General features: G+C 37.8%; 2 long non-coding RNA genes across 11 annotated transcripts; one reads left to right on the top strand and one right to left on the bottom strand.

The window, feature by feature from the left end:
- Positions 1-3,349: 3,349 nt before the first annotated feature.
- LOC110884949 lies at positions 3,350-8,137 on the top strand. 10 transcript variants are annotated; one of them, XR_002561743.2, is made up of 11 exons: positions 3,369-3,524; positions 3,688-3,766; positions 3,959-4,083; positions 4,444-4,596; positions 4,874-5,259; positions 5,476-5,825; positions 5,889-6,494; positions 6,567-6,632; positions 6,724-6,797; positions 7,575-7,680; positions 7,871-8,137. It is a non-coding gene; the product is annotated as an uncharacterized LOC110884949 (long non-coding RNA). The 10 variants fall into 10 exon arrangements; XR_002561746.2 differs by adding an exon at positions 6,880-6,935 and having other exon boundaries at positions 5,476-6,494; XR_002561742.2 differs by having other exon boundaries at positions 3,350-3,502; positions 5,476-6,494.
- Positions 8,138-12,816: 4,679 nt separating this feature from the next.
- Positions 12,817-13,559, bottom strand: LOC110881687. Its single transcript, XR_002559852.2, has 4 exons — positions 13,492-13,559; positions 13,332-13,419; positions 12,975-13,216; positions 12,817-12,875 (listed from the first exon to the last, which is right to left on the bottom strand). It is a non-coding gene; the product is annotated as an uncharacterized LOC110881687 (long non-coding RNA).
- Positions 13,560-23,271: the final 9,712 nt, after the last annotated feature.

Genomic DNA, 23,271 nt, shown 5'->3' with positions numbered 1-23,271 from the left:
CACGAATGATTCCAGAGCAACGCAACAAGTGGGTATGTATTCACACTTGGAGGTGCAGCGATATCGTGGAAATCATCAAAACAAACGGTTATTGCTAGATCCACGATGGAATCTGAGTTCATCGCTTTAGATAAAGCAGGTGAAGAGGCAGAATGGCTACGTCAATTTGTTGAGGATATACCAAGATGGCCTAAGCCGGCAACGGCCATTTGTATACATTGTGATAGCCAATCGGCACTTGGCAGAGCTCGTAGCATAATGTATAATGGTAGGAACAGACATATCAGAAGTAGACATAATACGATACGACAACTAATCTCTACAGGAATTATCACTGTTGACTACGTGAGTTCAAAGGATAATATTGCGGATCCGCTGACAAAAGGCCTAAGTAGAGAGTTAGTACAGAAGTTGTCCATGGGAATGGGACTGAAGCCCTTGAAAAATGAAGTTCATATGATGGAAACCTAACTCAATAGACTGGAGATCCCAAGAATTGAGTTCAATAGGAAAACCTAATTGTATGAATAAGCGAGGTCACTGTGGGGGGGATAACCCTACGCATTTAATAAGGTAGTTTATTATAAAGATTAATAAACTTCCTAGTCCATTCCTAAAAGTGACAAGTGTGAGGCTAAGCCTATGGATTTTAATGATTCGACTAAGGTAACCATACATAGTGAATCACCTATGTGAGAGGGAAATGGGGTCGCTTCGAAGGGTATTGTTGGGGCACAATACCTAATGGCTCTCGCAGAACCAGGCATCATGTTCATGACCATAACGAACATAACTATGAGGACTTGACTTTGTCAGGGAGAGTCTTGTGTGAAGTGCATTGTCATCTATACAAACGGCAGACGAGTTCAAAGACATCGAGTTCTACTCAGAGCTAGTGGGCTAAGTGCATTTCATGAGCGAAGGTTCAAAGGGTAACACCTACCTATCGTATGCAAAACTCAACTGCTGAAATGTAATAAGGAATTATGTTGTTTCTGAGATCGACCTCCATTCATGTGGGGGATTGTTGGAAGTTATAGTGTGAATGGAAAGTCACAAGTGGTAAAACCACTTTGTCCCACATCGGAGTGGGAACAAAAGGATAGGCTATTTATAAGGTGAATCCTTAACCAAGCCTTTGAAGACTTGTGACATGTTTTACCACAAGTCCTACCCTCGCGTGCGCAGGGGGGTGCGAAAAATGGAACCAGAATTAGTTGAACTCGCGTATGCCCGCACGTCCTGCGGACACGAATGCAGTTCCAAAAACCCGGGACCGCGTGGAGCGGTTTTTGCACTCTTGACTTCCAGTTTTTGAAACTGGAATGAATGAGATCGTTATTGACTTTCAGTTTTTTAAAACTGAAATGAATGAATGAGATCATTATTTCATTTTCAAATCCTAACAGCTGCAGTCATGATTATCAGTCAGTTTCGTAACCGATATACACTAGTGACCATTATATGGTCTTTATTTGCTGATTTTGGTTATGGGTTCTGGCACTATAAATCAAAGATTAGGCTGATCAGTTGATATATACGAAATAACTTCTCTTCTCTCTATCTTCTCAGTTTCTGCAACAACACAACTCCTTGTTCTTTTCAGGCAAGTGCTCAAGTCCGGAAGTGCGCGGTGCTGCTTCGAACCGGCGTACCCTGGGAACAGACGACGAATCTATTTAAGGGAATTGCGTTAAACACAAGCCCGGTTTTACTGTTTCTGGAATTTCTTTATTTCTGCTTCTGATTAATTTGTTTGCTATTTCAAACAGTGGCGTTTCACTAACTACTTTCTGATCGGTGGCTATTTTTCTAACATCATGCTTGTAAGATGTGTCGGATAAATACATAGCGAAGACCTAATTATAATATGTTCATAAGAGTAAATTGCTGTTTTAGTCCCTGAGTTTTTGTCCAAATTGCTATTTTAGTCCAAATAGTTTTTTTCCTCTGGGTCCCTGACTTTTTCTTTTTCTTGCCATTTTGATCACATTATCTAACTTAGTCTAAAAACCAGGTTATAACCAGGGGTATTTTTAGCATTAAATTATTATGAGGTTTATAAATTATGTTGTAAACTATCCCTGGTTATCACTACACAACAGTTATGCCAAAAATACCCCTGGTTATAACCAGATTTTTAGACTGAATTAGACAATGTGATCAAAATGGCAAGAAAATGGAAAAGTGAGGGAACTAGAGGAGAAAAAAAACTATTTGAACTAAAATGACGATTTGGACCAAACCTCAAGGACTAAAATGGCAATTTACTCATGTTTATAATCTAGCATGGAGTTGAACCATTTTGAAAAAGAGAGATTAAATGAGCTAAAATTAAAATTTAATGTATGGAATAGGAAACAAACTCATTTTCATGCCATATTTGTGTCTCACAAAGATAACTTGTTGAACTATTCTACAAATTTTTTTATGTTTTTGTACTTTGATAGTTTGATTACGGGTACAACGACAATACTCTTAAAACAATAATTTAAATGTTTAATAAAATGATCTGATAAGTTGTGTGACCTAAATATACAGACTTTGTGTGACTGTTTACCTAAGTTTTTCCTTGTACTGAATTTCTTTAGTTTGACGCATTTGAAATATATACAACCCTAATCTATCTTAACTAAACATGTAGAAATTGCTACCTTTAGTAATGTTGGCCTGAAAGAACTCCTTTGGGACTGAGTCAAAAATCAATCTAGTTTTGACTTCACAAATTTAAAAGTCAAAACTGGTATTTTTTTTTTGCTACTTCTAGTAAGTTTTGTTAACATAGATCCCGTTTCGGTAAAGTGTTACCAAACAAGATTTTGATCGTTTAGCGGGTTTAAAATTCCAATTTGTTTAGCATGGTTTGATTAGGTGTCTGATTAGTGTGTTCAAGATTTTTTTAGCGCATCTATACTTGTCAAGTCTTAGTGTATCTCCAATATTGTTTCAAACGATCTACCTTGTCATTTGTTGGATTGTTGTTGGGTGATCCTAACTTGGTTATTATTTAAGAGGAAAAAGAGCAATGATGGTCAGATAGTCAACTCTGGTCAAAACATAAACGCCGGTAAAGAAGTCAACATTAGTAAAAGAGTTAATGATAGTCATGGAACTGTTTGGCTGCCAGGGGATATGTTGGTTGCATATATATATATATATATATATATATATACTGCTTTATAAAGCATATAGGAAGGATAGAAATGGTCATTTGCCACTTTACAAGTCTTTCAAGCCCATTGTACAAACCTGTTAAGCACAAAGTGTTGAAAACTTGTTTTCAACACCTGATACCCACGCGGATCTTACCCGGATCAACTTGACCCGTTTTTAGTTTGATGGATCCAATATAATCTTTCTATCACTCTCTCTAAACCACAATCGTTTCATCCGCCGCTCCACCTTTCTTTACAAACCCTAGATCCTCCATCGCTCCTCCACCTTTCATCCATGGAACCGGTCGTCGCCATCACCGTCTTCTCCCCTTTCATCCATGGAACCGGTACCGTTTTTTACCCTATCTTGTAAGTTTTTTTTTTTTTTTTTAAATCTTTGTCAGATCTGTGATAATACTTTTAGATCTGTGTTGGTTTTGTGATTTTTTTAATGTTCTGTGAATGGATCAACGGAGAGAGTATATATTTTTGTATTGATTAGGGTTTTTGTTTTCTGGAAATGTGAATTTAGTTGAAGACGAAGACCGATGAACAGGTGAAAGAGATAACACTGCGGCTTGGTTCAAGAACCTTCAAATTCAGCCTTAGTGGTACCGTTTTTTACACTATCTATAGTTTTGTTTGTTAAATTTTATATCTTTTAAGTTTTTTATAAACATCTTTGTCAGATCTGTTATAATACTCTCAGATCTGTGCTGGTTTTGTGTTTTTTTTAATGTTTTGTGAATGGATCTACGGAGAGAGTATATATTTTTGTATTGATTACGGTTTTTGTTTTCTAGAAATGTGAATACAGTTGAAGATGAAGACCGTGGGGTCTTCATTCTTTTGTGAGCATCATGTTGGCTGTTTGCTGGATGCACTCGCGAATCGTGGTCTGTCGAATACATTGGCTACTCGGATATTGGTGAGATTTTCATGGTTTCTAGGGTTTTTATGTCTAAATATGTGGAAGCAGGTGTTTTAACTTTTGAATACATTGGCTACTCGGATATTGGTGAGATTTTCATGGTTTCTAGGGTTTTTATGTCTAAATATGTCTAAATATGTGGGTGGAAGATGATGACGATGTTAATATAATAATACAATGTTCGTTTAGTTTTTAAATAATTTGTAGCTCTCATGATTTTATTGTAGCATGAGGTGAGAAAAAGCCAACAAAGCTTTTGCCTAATGAAGATGTTGTTTCTCAACTCGCTTTAGTGGGATTTAATCATCTTCATTGTCAACTCGCTTTAGTGGGATTAATTTTAATTTTGATTATCAGGTTGAAGCAGGGGCTGGTGGTCAGAGTTTTGGAATTCATGTTGCAGAGTTTGCAAACTTTCCTAAAAGTGTTGTTTTTCTTGCTAGAGAAAAAGCTGTTGAGTTGGAGGGTTTCTCACATCTTTTAGCTATATCAAATTGGTCTGAACAAGTGGTATGCGTTCTTTATATTTAATTATCTAAGAGCTATATACTTCATTATTGAGAAATGGCCAAGTCGGGCAGATTCGGTGATGGGTATTAGATGGGGGCAAAATGGGTTGTGCTGACCACAAATACTTTCATCTCTAAATTTAAATGTTTGATTTATACTTGATGTGTTTAGTTTGACTAAAAAGTTATAATTTCCAATAATAATTCTATTTTTTTTTAAATAAAATGGTTGAGGATGTTTGACGCCTAACAAATACACGTTATGCAACTTTTATCAGGTATTTTTCTAATCAGCTAATCAACCCATTCCTAATGGAAGCTTGCAACTGGGGAATTAAATCATCTTTTCATTCGATATTGTTTTTTACATAAATGGAAGCACTTATATTTGTAAGAGAAGAGGCCTCCTATGATGATGTTGCAGCTCAAAATGAAGTTGATTCAAACGCCAAGCCTGAATCAGATGACAGTTAGTTTAGAGTGAATCTGTGAGATATGTGGCTAAAAAGCTATAATTCGAATCGGCGTGTGTGAGTGTTCGGTGTTGTATCTTCGACACAAGGTGGGGTGGGGCATCATGGGGTGTATTTGAATCAGCATGTGTGAGTGCTCGGTGTTATATTGTGACCGAAGACAGGGTAAGGGCATCATGGGGTGTCTTATGGTGAGCTTTAGTATTAATGTTTAGCTGGATGGTTAATAACTTTCGGTGGTTTGAAATAGCAACTATAAATCAACTTCTTTTTGTTTCAGTAATATTTATCATATTTGAGGTTTAATTTAATATTAATTTTATGTTCTCTGAATGATTTTTGTAAATTTGTCGATTGCGTAGAAAGTATTTGCTTCTGCTCATCAAGCTTCATTGTTATTATCCCAGGAAGGAAGCACGGTGTTTGCCTTTGAAGAATATTTTATTAAATATGCCACACCGGAAGAGGCTAATAAGGTGTACACGCCTTAAAGCAGGCCGAGGTTCAGGCACAAGCATATGCCCAAGCTGGTCTCTCTTCAACAACACCATCAGTTCTCACTATGGGCTCAAAGGTTGTCTAAGTAGGCGATTTTCAGCATATCAAATGATGCAGCTAGGCTTCAATCAGCTGGTAGATCAGCATCAAATGATGCAGCTGGGCTTCAATCAGCTACAGCATGGGAAGCCGTTGAGCCGAGCCGAGAGAGGCGAGCTTGTTAAACGACATGTTTCGAGTAACCGGCAGGTTAATCTTGGTAAGATATAACTATTAACTGTTTAAGTGAAGCAGTTATGGTTAATGTTAGTTGAAATGACAGGAGAAACCTTGTGGTAAGATTATTCTTAGGACTGGTGGTGTGCTGTATCTTTTTCGGGATAGACATTATGATCCGCACAACAGGCCGAAATACCCTGTGATGCTGTGGAAGCCTGCGTCTTTCTTGGTCAAAAGACCTAATATGGTGTGCCTTAGTATTAAAAGACCTAGGTGATTAGCTTGGTTGAACAAGTTAAAATGGTTTGGTTTTGAGTGGTTTTTTTTTCTTGAAGTCGTTCGTATTAAAATTTTAAAATGATGAAGGCAGTTTGTTAATATATTACATATAAGTAAATGTATAGTTAAACAACTGGTTTCAAGCTTTATACCGTCAAAACTGAACTTGGACCAAACCATTAAATGATCAAAACTGACTGAAGTAGAGGTGAACAATACCGGGTTTTTTAGGCGTTCAGGTATGAACCCGGGTACAGGTAAGACCAGGTATGTTTTTTTTCGTGTATTGGCAATAACTGGGTTGTGTTCGGGAGACGACTAATAAACTAACGGGTAAACATGTATCCTAAAATTGCAGCTGGCTAGATACTTATTAGTGTGAAGTTTTTTCATAATATAAACTTGCAAGCTACAAGTGGAACTTTAATGGGTATACTATTTTCTTTTTAATTTTAAGTCTTGCCTGATCAGTTTTGTTACACACTAATTTTCAATATTGCAGCTAATCTTTCAACAGCCTGGGATGCAAATTTGTTCACCAGATCTTGGTACAAACATCACTATTTAGGTAATGTGCACTATAATGTACCGTTGCGTGTTTTTATTTATTTACGGTTTTGTTTATATAGTGTAATTGTTTGTTTTAACTGTTGGTACAGCCTTTCTCAGCATTATTTGGTACAGCCTTCTGTTTTCTGTTCGCCTTTAAACCCACTTTGAGGATTCAAATCGGGTATAATTTTAAATGAATCACCTGTGTTCATCCTTTTTAATTACATTCTGTGTTTATAATTTTTAAATGAATCGCCTGTTAGCTGATTATGATCGCTCTCGCACCTGATCCGTCGCGTTTATTGTTGTTTCGAATAAGGTAGGTTCATGTTGTAGTCCGTTCGTTTTAAAAGTGTATGGACATGTTTGCTGAATTCGGTTCGGTTTTAACTGGTTTTTTAAATCAGTTCGGTTTTTGAAGGGGTACAAATGTCTCGAAGAAGAACCGCGCTATAACCACCAGGTCTGGTTGAGCCCGAACCGGTTTTCAAAACATTGGTTTCAATATTTTTTTCCGGTTTCGATCCGAGAACCAGTTTTTTTTGTACATGTCTAGCTACATTTAGCTTTTCACTTTAGATTTGTTTATTTGTAAACCGCTTTGTGTCCGTTTTCTTAATCTATAGTTTTCTTTTTAAACACCGGTCAAGTTAGTTTGGACGGCCCTCAAACCTCTTTTTTGTCCATTCTTTGATTTATATGATTGGTAAATTTATGTTATATAATAATATAACTTAATTTGTAATAAACCACTTTAGGAGGTTGTATGTATCAGATGGTTTTGATGTTTAGGGGAGTTTTAGTTGGTTTTGATGTTTCTTTTGCTCTAACCGGTTTCAGTTGTAATCTAACCATTCATTTTGCTTTTACAATTGTCAACTACTAAACCTGTCAAGTGTCATATACTAGCCCTTTTACGGTTTCCTTTACCTTTTACTGTTTGTCCTTTTCACTGCAGAGTTGTTTTAACAGCTGTAATACATGGTCAAGCATTGGAACTCTACAACTTTTCCCATGCTTTTTGATATTGAACCTGACATCTCCTACAACACAATACAACACAAGTAACCTTCCTTTTAGCATCATATGAAGTTGATATGTTTTGTATTTTCTTCTTGTAGTTTGATTACTTTCTTTTTCAAATTATCAAGTTAACTTTCTGTTAACCATCTATTGTTATTTTACTTGGTTATGATTCTGACTTAACCGACCCGTTTCTGTTTGAATGACGGTTTTTGTAATTTTTATATGAAGGTGATGAGTCAAAAAATGGCTATTTCAAAAAGTTGGAGAATGCTAAAGAGAGGTTGCATCTTTTCAAGGCATACAAGATACAGGTTATTGGTGGGCTGCCTCCAATTAAAAGTTATAAAAAAACATTATCATGAGAGATCCTTAGAAACAAATCAACAAATCGTTGTAATTATTGTTACAAATTTATAACGTTTATTTTTTTATCGAGTAATGTTTATCGTTGTAATTTTGTTAACAAATTTATGATGTTCAGCATATTGCACTTCGTATTTGTAGCATATTGCACTTCGTATTTGTATCTATTAATGATTTATGGTTAAAGCATTATGTTTGATTTGATGAAAAGATTAATAAACTAACAGCTAAAAAAAATTTAATAAAAGTATATCACTAAAGAATCGATAAATTAATAGTAAAACAAGTGCCAACATATCACGAAAATGAAACCAGTGGCTACGTTTTGAAGATTTTAATCATAGTTTGGATCTTTGAGTAATAGACTTCAATTGGAATTGTAGTTACCAAGTAACTTAATTGATGTTTTTGAAGTTTAAAAACTATTTTGAGCATTTTCGTTGGGTCTGGTTAACGAATAATAAAAATATAGGGTCTGCTTGGAGTTGGACAAAACCTGTGCTTGAGGATAGGAAGGTCTTCAACAGGGGCGGTCTATGTAGTGGGTTACGGGTTCATGCGAACCCACTCGGTTTTGTATTTTTAATAGAAACTATCTATAAGAAACTCTAAACTTTCAAAAAAAAAAAAAATCTATAAGAAACTCGAATGAACCCATTAATATTTTAATTCTATGAGGGTTAAGTTATTCTACAAATACTTCTAATTATAAGAAGTGTAAGAAGGTTTTATAGAGTGATAAATATCCGATAACCTAAAATCTAAACCAACTACACCACCACCCGAAACCTAAACACCCACCACCACTCAAAAACCTAACCCCCCCCCCTCCCGCCCACGGCAAAAAAAATGTTTTTTTGGGTGGGTGATGGGGTTTAGGTTTTTTGGGGGTGGTAGGTGTTTAGAAACTTTTTTTTTTTTTTTTGTGGTGGTTTGTATTTGATTTTAATTCTATGAAATGAACCCATAAATGTAAAATGAAAGTAGCTCAGTGGATAAGCTGTCAGTTCTCAACAGAGTAACCCGGGTTCGATCATTGCTCTTTTTAACTGTTCACTTTTTTTTAATTCAAATACCCATGTTAGGGTTGCTGGTTTCAAAATTCACTAAGCCAGAGATTAGAGGAACAGAGCATTAATGTTGAAGTATATATAGATGAAGTTCACTATTTTATTTTAATTTTTATTGAGTTCACATTTTCCAATAATTTTGTAGGATATTTAGTTCAATCGTATTCATCAGTAATTTGATTTCAGATGCATATATTGATTTAATTTCATTTTAAATTATACATAATGAGAGATGTGTAGCTTTCTATTCGATTAATGGGACTCCCACCAATTTAAATGGATGCCACATAAATGCAAGTGTTTTGAAACCTGAATAGTAGATTTAGTGATGTTAATTTATTGAAACTTGAATTTAATTTAGTGAATTTAGTGAATTTGTTAAAACCTGAATCGTCGAACCGAACCGATCGGACATCAACCGACCCAGAAATTTTTTAAGTCCGGCTCTATGGAATTTGAGCATTTAAAAATAGTGAACCCATTAGAAAAAATTCCTGGATCCGCCATTGGTCTTCAAAGAGTTTTGCCAACTCGAAACCGGGGATACCTATGAATGGTAACCGGTAACCGGCAGTCACACAATAACCACCAAACGCCATCACGAAACCACCAATCGCCGCACACCGCTGATTCTCCGCCGCTGAAGAAGGCTGCAACCGACCCTAACAATTCCGAACGTTGGTATTTATCTACCGGATTCTGTATTTTCACATGGACAACTTTATGTCGCGTTATCAAGAGGGATTTCAAGACAAAGTACGAAGGTGTTGGTACATCTCGCCAAAGAATTCAAACAACGCGGAGTTTACACATCAAATGTTGTCTACCCGGAAGTGTTGCGCGATTAATTAATCGCATCCGTATAAAAAAGAAGGTAAGTTAGTAGATTTTGTGCCTTATTTGCTTCCAGAAATTACCTTTTAATTACTATTTTAAACCACCTGTAGGCGTCTAACATTTTTTTATGTGTCGAGAGATATGGTATAGTAGAGGAGAAGATACAAGAAAGTCATAAGCGAACGGATGTATTGGTAAAACAGGAAGAGATACAAGAGACTCCCCGCATGGTGTTTTTATTGTTTTGTCCAGCTACTTGACTGTTTTGAACTCTTCTTGTTTTTAATTACATCTACTTCCTTGTTTTGTACTATTTTTGTAGAAGATCACCAAATAATCGATGAACTAACAGAAAAACCAGTGCCATTATATCACGAATAAGAAAACTAACTTAAGTACTATACAATATTTCATGAGACGACGGATAAACTAACGGTAAACAATTATACTATTGTAAATTGCCACTCCCGCCGCATCGCGCGAGTAAGTGACTAGTATATATATATATATAGGGGAGGGTTATCTTGAGAACGCTAAATATTGCGAGAACCGTGAGAACGAATGAAAAAACCAATAAAAACTAATTTTTTTAATACAAACCTCATTGTAATTAAGATACAACATCAAAAAAAGAATTTACAACATCAAATAATTTATTTCTCCTTTCAAAATCACTATTTTTAGATTTTTTTTACACATGTGTAAATATAACCATGTGTAAATGGCAAACTTACACATTTACACATGTGTAAATTTTCTTTATTTATGAATTCACGTAAATTTAAACGTGTAAATTAAATTTCTAACATTGTATTCGAATAATAATGATAAGTGTGGAAAAAAATTTTGAATTTGAATTGTTTTTGACCAAGTTCTCGCGGCTTTTTCATTTGTTCTCACGGTTCTCACAATATTTAGCGTTCTCATTTAAACCCTCCCCTATGTATATATATATATATATATACTAGCCATTTACCCGCGCGATGCGGCCGGAGTGGCGATTTACAACAGGATACTTGTTTACCGTTAGTTTATCAGTCGTCTCGTGATATATTGTATAGTACTTAAGTTAGTTTTCTTATTGGTGATATGTTGGCACTGGTTTTTCTGTTATTTTATGGATTTTTTGGTGATATACTTTTGTTAATTTTTTTAGCTGTAGCTTCAGCGTGATCTATCTACAAGAAGAATACAAAACAAGGAAGTAAATGTAATTAAAAACAAGAAGAGTACAAAACAAGCAAGTAGCTGGATGAAACATCAAAAACAAAATATGGGGAGTCTCTTGTATCTCTTTCTGTTTTACCGATCGCTCATGACTTTCTTGTATCTTTTCCTCTACTGTACCAGATTTCGACACAAAAAAAAAACAATGTTAGACACTTACATGTGTTTTGAAAAAAGTAATTTCTGAAAGCAATCAAGGCACAAAATCTACTTACTTACCTTCGTTTTGATACGAATGCGGTTCATTAATCATGCAACACTTCCTGGTAGACAACATTTGATGTGTAAACTTCGCGTTGTTTAAAATCTTTGGCTAGATGTACCAACACCTTCGTATTTTGTCTTGAAATCCCTCTTGATAACGCCACATAAAGTTGTCCATGTGAAAATACAGAATCCGGTAGATAAATACCAACGTGCGGAATTGTTTGACCTTGAGCTTTATTAATCGTAGTGGAAAAGCTAATTCGAATTGGAAATTGTTTTCTTTTCAGCTTGAATGGGAACATGTCATCTCCAGAAAGGGTTAGAGGGATTCTTGGGAAAAAAAAAAAAAAACTCTTTTTCAAGCATGTCACTCACTTCTAATCCATCATCCAAAACCACCACTCTAAGTGTGTGGTCATGATCCAAACTACTATTTTCTTATTTTAATTTATTTTTGTGAAAAGGAAAAGGAAATATTGAAAAAGGAAAGGTGGCTCATGGTTGCCATGGTTTAATCCATGTCAACCATGGTGGATGAGTCAAGGGTTTAATCCATTAATGGTCCTATGTGACATTAATTACCCAAACCATGCCCCCACACCCTTTAGCCTTAGAAGTTTAAAAGTACAAGTTGTGATCATGATCCTCATGATCCTTCATATCAGCGTCATGTCACCCACTTTTAATCTATCCAAAACCACTACCCTAAGGGTGTCGTAATCACTCAAACCATTATTCTCTTATTTTAATTTATTTTTGTGAAAAGGAAAGGGAGAAATTAAAAAAAGGAAAGGAGGTCTATGGTTGTCATGGTTTAATCAATGCGAACCATGATGAATGATGCAAGGGGGTGGTGTAGCAATCCATTAATAATCCATATATTGACATGTTACCCGATCATATAATCCATATATTGACATGTTACCCGATCCGCGCATTCTTTCACTTTATGTGTGCATAGATAAACGTTATACCTTGATGCACCAGCCAGCCCACATGTCATCGTACCGCCCAATTGGCTGACCATCGCCCATGAGACCAAAGTACATTGCTGGTCCGATTAACTCACGGGCAAAAGCAAGATTCATTCCACACAAGGGGAAGAGGGTGCCCTTCGGTATGGTTAAAACCTCATCAGATCCTCAACATGTATGAAGGGTCGATATAGTTGACGGTAAACGACTCACCCTCATGATCCTTACTCCACCATTTCTTCAACTCCGATTTCAACCACACCCCAACATCTAACAACACTGGATTCCCATATTCATCTCGCTTTTGTTTCTGCTCATCGGTTCGTGGGATCATATCCTGACCAGCCCCTTCGGCAACCACCACGACAGCATGACCGTTTTGTTTCAACCGGTGGTCAAGAAACTCAAATCCACTCAGTACATGCTCAGGATCCTCGTCGCTTTCTTGATCAGCTTCGTTTTCAGCATCATGGTAACTGTTTACTTTATGTTCATCATCCCACTATTGTCTATCCTAGAATCTGCCGATGTACAACATTTGAGCATAGCATAATCCTGAACCACAACTGAAACAATTCTGGATAAATAACTAAACTTCCACAGTTACATTTTAAAAACGATTAAAGTAAAGAAAAAACAGAAGAGCATATTTACATCAAAGATTGTCTCAAACTCCTCAAGTAGACCTGTGACAATAGCTTGAGCGTTATTAGCAGCATTTGGAGCAGCAAGAAGCTGTGCAGAATTGTCGCCATTATTATCAAATTCATCCTCTGATTCGCATTCACCAGCTAAGAAGGGGCGTAGGAGTAATGGTGCCATACAAGCGGCAACCGCTGATGGTGTCATCCAATTTTCAAATGAATGTGAAGAAATAGTGCATCATCTTGAGAATTCTGCAGATGAATTTCACCAATTTAATATACTTATTACAACAGCTATCAAGCAATATGAACATAAATCAAAACACGTGTGGTTCCGAAATACAAAGTAACATATAGGAAAAGGTACCACTGTAGCAAACGCCTATTTGGTTCAGGAAATGTATCCAAGATTGCAGCACGCATGGCATTTACTCGAGCCTCCTTGCGATCAATTCCTTGTTTGATTAACAATATCAGTATACGTATTCCAAATGTAACAACCAAAATAAGAAGAGATATGAACTCACTATGAGCTTCCAGTAAAGCAGTGCAACACGATGCAGGAACAGGAGATAACGATAGCTCTCGAATAACAGTGTGTTCACTATTGAGTGAGACACGAGAGACAGAAAGATACACTTAAGAGATAGTGAGAGCATTCTGTCAAGAACACACACACACTGTTAGAGAGTTTACAAAACAGATTTGTAAACCTTGTGCTTGTAACCGGAACCTTTCATTCGCATTAATACAAGTGGTGTTAATCGGTGAACTTTGTGTGTTGTGTTTGTGCTTGTTTCAACTCGGTTTGCTCACTAGCTTGGATTCCGCACTTGCTAGTGTGTTAGTGTAGGTCCCTTTTTGTCGGATGACGAACCTCAAACCTTGTTATACTAACCCACTAGCGAGTGCGGAATCCAAGCTAGCGAGCAAACCGGGATTAAGCAAGTACAAACACAACACACAAGGGTTCACCGATTAACACAACTTGTATTAATGCAAATGAAGGTTTCGGTTACAAGCACAATGTTTACAAATCTAACATGTAAACTCTCAAAGTGTGTGTGTGAGTTCCGGACAGAATGCTCTCAAAGCTCTCTCTTTCGGATGTGTGTGAATCTGTCTATCTGTCTCCTGAACTCAACACATTGCATGGGTATATATACCCAAACACAGCAGGTCTGCTCGAAGGATCCGATAGATGGTCCGAAGGATCATCTATCGATGACAACATGTTCGAAAGATGTGCATGGACCTCGAAGGATGATCCTTCGAGGTCTAATATTCGAAGCATATCTTTCGAGCACCTCAAAGGATCAATCAGTATCCTTCGAGGCTATCCTTCGATACAGACAAACATCTTTCAACTTATTGGCCAAGTCAAACTAGGAGGATAGTTGACTTGGTCAACTTACAGACTACCAAGGACATCGTTTACATACAGACCGAATACAGACAAAGTACAGACACAAGTGCACCAACAAACTCCCCCTTGGCTGTAGCTTTGTCTTTATCTTCTATAGTTGTAGACTCGTCTCGAACTTCGACGGTCTTGGGTCTTCGAGTTCTCAAAACTCTGATGTCCTTTCAAGTCTTCAATGTCGGAGGATCTTCAAAGTCTTCACGTCTTGAAAGCAGAGAGTGTATCAACAAACTACCCGTATCATGTAGGAAGTGTGTTGACAAACTCCCCCTTAACATAAGCTCCCCCTTGAGTTATGCTCGTGAAAAGACTTTATCTTTATGAAGTGAGATCCTTGTGGTGTTGATGATGGCCAGCGGCAACTCGATCATCTTCATCCTTTGAGCACCTTCTCGTCGTGTCTTCATTCCAAGGCTTGTCATCGACCATGTTCTCCTAGCCTTTAGAATCTGCACATGCAAGAAATCTAAACGCGTAATGAGAACAACTGCTTGGAATATAATAAAAGCTAATGACACACGAATGACCATGTCACAATCAAACACCGTCCGACAGTTTGAAAGTTTAATAAATTTGTCAATTTTAAATTTTAACTTTCAAAATCTGCAAATTTTGACCGTTTATGAAGATTTAGTCAGTTCGGTTTTCAGTCAGGTTTCAGGTAACGAAGACTCGAGCTCCAACATCGTACGATCGAAAATAAAGCAGAAATAAAATCTTTTTGGCTTTTATAAAGTTTATATTAAAACACACCTAAAATCTTTTTGGTATTTTTGACTTTTCTAAAAGTAAGTACTGAAAGTAGTAAATAAATATATACATACATTCTTTTTGCGAGTTTCGAGGGTAAGAGAATCATATCAGTGTACGGTCATGCCAAAACGCTCTTGTTGTTTAGTTAGTTAACATTAAGATAAGCATCCTATAACAATTATCGGTATTGTTGTCCACTTAAGCTCAACTTATCAGATGTAATCATGGCGAGGGGATACGTTAAGGTATGATTTATACTTACCGACCGGTGTTCATCCACATCACGACACATTCCCGTATCAAGGTATGCACGAGAGTTCATCTTACCGGTGAGTATACCGATTATCATCTGTTTGACCGTATAAATTGTGAGATACTCACTTATTTTGATTTGAAAACAAGCCCTATGTGATACAATCACTTATTGATGAGGAACTTGATTTTCATATGCATGAGGGCACAGGTGCAAGTCCGTGAACAGGTCAGTACTTCCGTACAGCAGAGAGACGAACTTGACACCCGGATAAATGTGATATTTTTATCACTTATTTGTTTTGGACATGTGATTGTTTATCACTTATTGAGGTCGAATGCAGTATGTAATATGTACACGTATGTATAGTATCATGGAAGATCTAGACTTGCGTCCCCGTTATTTTTCGGTAAAAGATACAACCATGATACCCAGATGATAAGCAGCATAAAGACCGAATATCTCAGAACCTCGGCAATCTATCAAACGAAATTTCGGTACTAAGACCATATGCCAATGAATGGTTCCCACCTGGTCTTCAGTCGATTAAGATTTATATCACCCTGCACACTTTAAAATGATTGTGAGCCTACCGATACATCTTATATAGAGCTGCTTATCGTTTTTCATTTAAGGTTTAAAGAGGTTTGGATAGACCACTGATGTACTATCATTTTCTCTTTTGCTCGCCAGGAAACTCATTTTTGTTTTTCTATTGTTTTTGTGTTTTTGAAATTTTTCGATGTTTTTGGATTTTCAGATTTTGGATTTACTCCCCCTAAAATCAATAAACTAAGATAAATTTAAAAACACACAAAGATATTTACAAAAATGATTTTCCGATGTTGGTTTACTTTTGTGCTTGACCTTAATGCCGTTTACCAAAATTAAGTTTTATCAGAAAAGATTTAACAAATTTTGGAAAAATGAGTTGGCATGTCGGTAAGCGGTGCGGACCATGACAACATTGATGAGTTTCATATTGAAACAATCACGTGTAAGGTGATATCCGAGATCAACGTGTCAGGTCAAAGAGTGCTGTTCGAGATAATAATAATTCACAAAGTAGCTTAAATATCGACAAGTATAGGAGAGATTAAGAATTTAAAGGCGTATCCTGCAACTATTCCGTGCATTGCAAGGAATCTAAGCACTCTCCCAACTGGATATCCACCCGGTGTGGACTTCAAAGTCGAATTTGCAACTACTGAAAAATCTCTTGACAGCAACAAGCTCATAAAACCTCCGGGTCCGGCTGGTCTTCCACATTTCACCAGCGAAGGTCTTTGACTTTCTCTTTCAGAAATGGTGTGCGGATGTTCAATCCACGCCAAGGCATCGGCACACATTTCACTTCATTCGTTCCTGAGGACCCGATCAAAAACCAGAATGACCAAATTTTTGGCACGTTCTTCATTTGGTCGAATTTTGCAACTTCATTCAGCCACATTTTCCTTTTCTTTCCTCTCTCTCCATCAAAGGCAACAATTTCTTCTGTCGCCTATCTTGTGCAAGGACATTCCACTATCAACAATCCTAAGACTATCAATAGTTCCTCCTGGAACTTCCTGCACACTCACTCAGAGATTAGTTGGAGAGGGGGACCCAAGCCTTCACAGACTTGGGTCGTCCGTCATCGTCGAGAATTGTAACATCCATTTCCCGATGATTCGGAATTGATGTAGCTCCCCCTGAAACAGTTACCGGTTTTGGTATCCAAATCTCTTTCTGTTTTTCATGTTTAACATCCGATTTAACAGATCTTGTTTGGATAATCTCCGGTTTTAAAATCTTTTCAACTTCTTTTCGTTGTTTCTTTTTCTGTTTCTTTGCTCGTTGTTTAACAAGACGAGGGTCCTGTTTTGGTGAAACAGATCTTTTATGGTAATTGTTACCATGGGGGGCATCAATTTTTGTCTTTCTCTTGGTGAGATATGGACAATTCTTAATGATGTGTCCATACTCACAGCATTCAAAGCATGATCTCCGCTCAACAAACCTCGGAGTATCATAACTGCAATAGCCGGATGACGAACTTCGTGATCTTGAGGTACTTGGTCCTACATCACAACCGTTTGTGTGTTGTGTATAGTTGTTTTGACTGTTTCTTTTCAAAATTTTACTTTGTTTAACAAAATCCTTATTGGATTTGTTTTTGGAAGTATCAATTTTATCAGTCCCTCTTGATTTCACGAGGTTTATCTTCCGAACCTTTTTCTTGTTTTCGCCCTGTTTGCCTTTACTATTCTCTTGGGCGGCATGATTTTGTTCACGGGGATCATCAACCTTTGCTTTCAACTTATGAAGATATGGACAATTTCGAATGATATGTCCAATTGTTCCACACTCAAAACAATATCTTCGTTCAACAATCCCCGAAGCATCATGTGCTCGTCTTGACGATGATGATGAACTTTGTGATCCCGAGGTACTAGGTTTTGAACAGTTTGGATCATTTCTTTTCAAAACTGTTGCTTGTTTAACAAAATCTAAGTTAGATTTGTTCTCATAAGTTTCGATTTTGTCCGTTCCCTTAGATTTCACAAAGTTCACATTCTTGTTTTTCTTTTGGGTCTGTTTCTTCTGACCCTGAGTCGGTGCCTTTCCTTTAGGTTTGGCATGATTTTGCTGTTTTTGTACTGTTGGTAATTTCTTATTCCCAAATTGTTTTCGAATTTCAGCCTTTGGAATAGGAGGACACTGTGTAACTGTAACACGTGGTCCTGTCTTTCCCAAAAACTTACTTTTCGAATCTTCAAAGACTTTACTTATTAAAGATTGATTAACATTTTTAATAGGAAAATCTTCGTCAGAGTAGATTTTATCATCACCAACGAGAGTGTACAGCAAGTTCACACCCTCCGACTCTTTTGCAGACGAGGACTCGATTGCAACAGTCTTAGCGGGTTTTGCAGGAGGATCACATAGAATGTAATTCTCGAGAGGTATGTCCCCATCTTTGACTTCCGCATCAGACTTTGCTGGGATGGTATCATCAGATTCATCATCAGAAGAACCAGCATCCTCAATGATGACTGGAGGATCCTGATTCAGTTCAGCCGAAGACACACATGCATCCGCTGAAGTATCTGAGTCTGGTGATACATCTTTCTTGTATCCGAGTCCTGCTGCAAACTCCTTTACATCTAGAGGAACGGATGGTTCAAAGAACACTCTATCCTCCTCGTCAGGCATCGCATCATAATTGTGTCTCACAGGTGGTGGACATTTCTTATATCCTATGCATGTGACATCCCGTTTTTCTTTCTGAACGTCAATGATGTGATCCAACACATAGCTAGAACTCAAATAGCTATCTAGCTTGAGTTGGATTGCCTCACTTTCCGTTTTTACACAGACCATTTCTTTTTGCATTGTCTCAAGACGTGAGATATACAAATTAATTTCCGTTTGTTTTCTGGAAACCATTTTAGTCAATTCAGTTTTATCTTTCTTTAACGTCTCAATCATTGACTTAAATTCTTTTTCATGGTTTTCATAAAACATATTGGCTTCTGTGCATTTTGAAAGATCCACGGTCAACTTCTGGTTGTGGATAAATGTCACATCATATTTCTCTTGCACAGCTTCGTGTTTGCTTTGCAATTCACACCACTTGACATTCAATGAAACATGTTTGTCTTGCAAGTCAAACAAACTAGCTTGTAAAGCATCATGTTTGCCTTGCAACTCAGACATGTTTGCCTTTAATCTAGCACAATCATCACAATCTACAGCAGTTGGTTCATCAACACATACCTGACTGGAATTACTCTCAGGTGTTGGCCTTTCTGCATCAGAATCAACAATCTCCCTTGATGATTCACGTTCAGATCCATCCTCACTTGAACTTGAAGTTGTATCACCCTCAACTGAAGTTGAAACATCTTCATCTGAACTTCTAACATGTTCAGAAATGTTATCATTCCCCGAGGATCCACCATTGCTGACATCTTTGACAATTTCAGCATACAACGCCGTTTTTGTCTGACTACTGTTCTTAAGAAGTGACGATTCTATAGTAGAATAATGGTGTTGTACGGCAACTGGGGGTAATGGATTTCCATACATGTCTGTGGTGGGAGGCGGCTTTACAGGAACTTGTATTGGATTGCCAAAACAATCTGTTGTTGTTATTTTCGGTTCACTTTGCCTTTGATTGGTAACTGATGCCCACATTTCTGCAGTAATTCGAGGTGGTGTGGGAGGTTCGGCCCATAATGGAGATGACCTTGTATTCGTGTATTTTCCATCGTCTGGAGCCGGTGTACCCCACCATGAGGGAGTGACACCTGAACTTGTATATTCACCATTATCTGGAGCAGGAGTTCCCCACCAACTCGGATTCATCTTTGACAAGAAAAATAAATTCTATGTCAAAGTCACGAAGGATGATTGCCACCCGAAAGATCACACAGCCGAAGGATCCTGGTCGAAAGATCTGAAATCACAGAAACTTGTTAACAATAAACTGACCACAATCGAAAGATCAACTCTTGTTCAAAGGATCAACAGTACTCGAAAGGTCACTGTTGTATCTCGAACAATGGTTTCGAAAGATTCACAAGCTCGAAGGATTCACTATTTGAAAGATCCTTATCTTTCGAGTATATATCCTTATCTTTCGTATGGCTGACTTTCGAAAGATCACACTAGTTCGAATGATCAACAGTGTTCGAAAGATCACTGTTGACTTTCGAGCACTGGCTTCGAAAGATTCAAAATCTCGAAAGATTCACACTTGAAAGATCCTTATCTTTCGAGATAAATCCCTATCTTTCGGACACTGTCTTTCGAATAGATTCCTTTATTGAAAGATATGTTTCAGACTTCGAAGGAAGGGTCGAAGGATGATGATCTTTCGAGCCTTCCTTGATCGAAAGAAGGTCTTTCGATGTCGAAGGATATCTTTCGAAGTCGAAGGATATCTTTCGAATGTGCACTGACACACTGACACATATGTGACGGGTTGGTGAAAAGGTGATGGGTTGGTAAGTCAACTTTCGGCAAAAGGGTATGGCAGGCTGACAACTTTCCCACCAACCAAGATTTTGAAAGATAATTTACCCAAAAAGGAAAACCCTATCTGCAAACCAGTCACCGGAAGTTTAACCGGAATTTTCGCCGGAAAAACACAAAGACACTTAAAAACAAGTTTTAAGTTACCCAACCCACTTATGAACACTCCCGGTAAGTTTAAAACACGTTTTCCAGTTTAAAAGTGTAGAAAAACCAACAAAAACGGGTGTTAAACCAAGTGTTCAAACACACACCAAGAACTTGAAAAACCCGGTTTTAAACAAGGTAAAGAGCCAAGCTCTGATACCACTTGTAGGTCCCTTTTTGTCGGATGACGAACCTCAAACCTTGTTATACTAACCCACTAGCGAGTGCGGAATCCAAGCTAGCGAGCAAACCGGGATTAAGCAAGTACAAACACAACACACAAGGGTTCACCGATTAACACAACTTGTATTAATGCAAATGAAGGTTTCGGTTACAAGCACAATGTTTACAAATCTAACATGTAAACTCTCAAAGTGTGTGTGTGAGTTCCGGACAGAATGCTCTCAAAGCTCTCTCTTTCGGATGTGTGTGAATCTGTCTATCTGTCTCCTGAACTCAACACATTGCATGGGTATATATACCCAAACACAGCAGGTCTGCTCGAAGGATCCGATAGATGGTCCGAAGGATCATCTATCGATGACAACATGTTCGAAAGATGTGCATGGACCTCGAAGGATGATCCTTCGAGGTCTAATATTCGAAGCATATCTTTCGAGCACCTCGAAGGATCAATCAGTATCCTTCGAGGCTATCCTTCGATACAGACAAACATCTTTCAACTTATTTGCCAAGTCAAACTAGGAGGATAGTTGACTTGGTCAACTTACAGACTACCAAGGACATCGTTTACATACAGACCGAATACAGACAAAGTACAGACACAAGTGCACCAACAGTTAGTATAACAAGGTTAAGGTTGAACCTCATCCTCCGAGGGACCTACAAGTGGTATCAGAGCCGTGGCTCTTTACCTTGTTAAAAACTGGGTTTGTTCAAGTCTTGGTGTGTTTGGTCACTTGGTTTAGTACCCGTTTTTGGTGGTTTTCTTGCTTTTTTTTTAAACATAAAAACGTGTTTTAAACTAACCGGGTGTGTTCAAGAGCGGGTTGGGTAACTTAAAACTTGTTTTTAAGAGTGATTTCCGGCAAAATTCCGGTGTGTTCCGGTGACCGGACTTTCTGGATAAGATTTGCCATTTTGGGCATATTTTATTTGAAAATCTGAGTTGGTAGAGAAAGTACAGTCTGATCATACTCTTTTGCCGAAAGTTGACTCTACCAACCCATCACCTTTTCACCAACCTGTCAGTTGTGTCAGTCGTGTTCGAAGGATATCCTTCGACATCGAAAGATCATCTTTCGATCAAAGACAGTTCGATAGATAAGCATCTTTCGAACAGTCTTTCGAATTCTGAGATATATCTTTCGATCCAGGGAATCTATTGGAAGGATAGTTATTCGAAAGATAAGGATATATATTCAAAAGATAAGGATCTTTCAAATTGTGAATCTTTCGAATTTGTGAATCTTTCGAAATCATTGTTCCAGATTCAACAGTGATCTTTCGAACACTGTTGATCCTTCGAATAAGTGTTGATCCTTCGATTGTGGTCTGTTTAGTTTAACAAGTTTCTGTTTTTCAGATCTTTCGAGCTTGGATCTTTCGGCTGTTTTGTCATCTTTCGAAATATTGATATAGAATTTATTTTTCTGATCAATCATGAATCCGAGTTGGTGGGGAACTCCGGCTCCAGACAGTGGAAAATGCACCAGCACAGGTTCCACTCCCTCATGGTGGGGTACACCAGCTCCAGACAGTGGAAAGTACACGTGTACAAGTCTATCACCTTCATGGGCCGAGTCTCCGGTGTCTACATCTTCACAAGCAAATGCCATATCGTCAAGTCAATGGGCATTAGTATCGAATCAAACTCCGAGCATCCAAAGTATCTTATTGAGTGAAAGCGAAACCGGAAGTTTGAATCGACCTCCGAAGTTGATGCATTTAAACGAATATCCGGGCTGGGTTGATAGATTCCGTACATACGTTCTTGGTCAAAACACCGAACTGTGGATACGTTTCACTACAGATTTCGATCAAGCTATAGAAGTTGCTGCTTCAGATACTGCTACGTTTGCCGATCTTCCTGAAGATCAGAAGAAAACGTATGATCTGGAAAAGAAAGCATACGCCATCCTCACTCAGGCGTTAAGCAAAGATATCTACCACCAGTTTGTCAGTTTCAAGACAACGAAGAAGCTGTGGGACGGGTTGAAAACCAGAGGAGTAGGGAATGAAGCAACACGTCAACTGCGTCATGATCTGCTCAAGAAAGAATTTGACTGTTTCACATGCATGGATAAGGAGTCTTTGGGAGACATGACAAGCCGGTTTTATCATTTGCTTACTGAGTTGAATAATTTTGGTGTAGCGACAACTCAAGCAGAAGTGGTGAAGAAGTTTGCTGATGCTTTGCCTCCCCAATGGAGTAGTTTCTTGGAAATCCTGAAATATAACGGAGTGTTGAGAACTACAAATATCAACGACTTCGTGCAGCTTTTGGAAAACAAGGATCAGGAGGAAACATTAAAGGCGAAGAGAGTTCCATTGCCACAAAAACCAGAAATGTATTATGGAACTTCCAGTACTTCGTCTGCAAGAACCGGTCCACATGCTCCACTACAAACGGCGTTTGTCACAAGCACGGATATGTATGGCAATCCGGTGCAAGTTCCTGTTAAGCCACCTCCCACCACAGACATGTATGGAAATCCAATACAACCACCTCCTCCTCCTCCTGCTCAACAA

Source organism: Helianthus annuus, chromosome 10, assembly GCF_002127325.2.
Source record: "Helianthus annuus cultivar XRQ/B chromosome 10, HanXRQr2.0-SUNRISE, whole genome shotgun sequence".
Taxonomy (NCBI): Eukaryota; Viridiplantae; Streptophyta; class Magnoliopsida; order Asterales; family Asteraceae; genus Helianthus; species Helianthus annuus.
Note: the sequence above shows the minus strand (reverse complement) of the source record. Positions and strands in the feature narration are given on the sequence as shown.